Genomic DNA, 1723 nt, shown 5'->3' on the forward strand with positions numbered 1-1723 from the left:
TTTCTTATATTAATTTTATACCAACATTCTATTTTCTAAGAAAGTAATAAGTTTAACGACAAAAAACCTTTAGGCGGACTTCATAAGTAACTTTTCGTTTTTATAAGTTATTTTTTCTTCATTAGTTCTACAAAAACTAGTTTGAGGTTTTAGAAAAGTCAGAATTTTTTTTTAGCTCGATCTGTGACAACACTGATTGTGTCATCTAAACACTTAAAATTGTAAATAATTAAAGTTGAAATAATTTTATTCAACTAACTAAACTGATCTAGTTTTTTAGCAATTCTACTTTATTACGAGTAAAAACTAACAACAAGTTATACGAATCTTTAGAATAGTGATAAATGTAATGAAACCAATTATGTAAAAAGATATATTTTTTATACAACTATGTTGCATGTATACCAATATAATTAAACTGTTTCTCGTAATACTTACTATTTAATTTACAGTTGTTTTAATGGTGAATGATAGTGTACTTGTTAAAGTAAGTATGGTTTCAAGTTGCTCAGTCGTCTATTTTAGTTTTTTAGCTACTCGTATAAATTCTTTTATAGTAAATAAAGTTTTTAGCTCACCACTTCTTTTATTTCTAGTGTAATCATTAATAACCCACAGAAAGTTAAAAACTTAATATGAGGAACGGGTAAATTTGTGCTCTTCGCGAGCTAAAATAAATATAAAGGTCTTTGGGGGAAACCGTATTAAAAAAAATCTAAAAGAAAAAACACACACATAAGAGGAAAATTGTAATTAATTAAAAATAAAATATGCAGCGTAGTTTACTCAAGCTAAAGATCATTCTAGTGAATTGTTATTACTAATATGCTTGAAGTTTTTAGCACTAGCTATTTCTTAGCTTTTAAGCACATCGCTGGCCAAAACTTCTTGCTCGGCGTGCTACTGTTTGCTAACCTCTGGCCTAAAGTTTTGTATGATATACAAACAGTACATAAGAAAAAAAATTCTGGAAATAAAATGTTATGTACATGTTATAACAAATTCAGCAGTAATCCCAAACAACAACACAATTGTTTTTTGCAGATAAGATTAGCAAGTATAAACAGCTCTGACTACTTTTGTTCAACATAACTTTTTTTTAGAACATACAATTGCACAAAAACCTTATTTTATTCATTATATCAAAGTTTTTGAAATCATTTACTAAAAATTCTTTTACTTAAGTATAATTTTTTTTAACTAAACTACTACTTTTTCTAAACAACTAATCTTAAATAGCTTGTAACGTTGTTTTTGTACTTATTAATTGCGTTTGATAGCAAGCTTTGTTTTTTTATTAAGTTAGATTTTTCCTTGCAAATAAATTCTAATGCTTAGAATTATCTAAATTCTCACTTTTCTAAGTTAGTAAGTTTTTTAATTTGATATTTTTAATGGGTAGCTGCAAAAAATGCTCGAAAGGACAGTTTTGCACGAAAGCATTTTTGTACGGCGTCACTTTTACACGAAGACACTTTTGCACGCAAGGAAACTTTTTTTTAGTATCACTGTTATCCCTAACCCTTAATCTTGGCCAGTAATTTTTTTTTCTAAATATTATTTTTTACTATCACTTTTCCCCTTACCCTTGGTCGTTTTTTTTTTTTTACTGTCACTGTAACCCCTTACACTTGGTCAGTAATCTTTTTTTATTAATTTAATATTATAGTTTTTTTTTTTTACTGTTATCTCTTACCATTTATCAGTAGTTCTATATTTATTG

Source organism: Thalia democratica, chromosome 1 (genome assembly GCF_965202585.1).
Source record: "Thalia democratica chromosome 1, ktThaDemo2.hap1.1, whole genome shotgun sequence".
NCBI lineage: Eukaryota > Metazoa > Chordata > Thaliacea > Salpida > Salpidae > Thalia > Thalia democratica.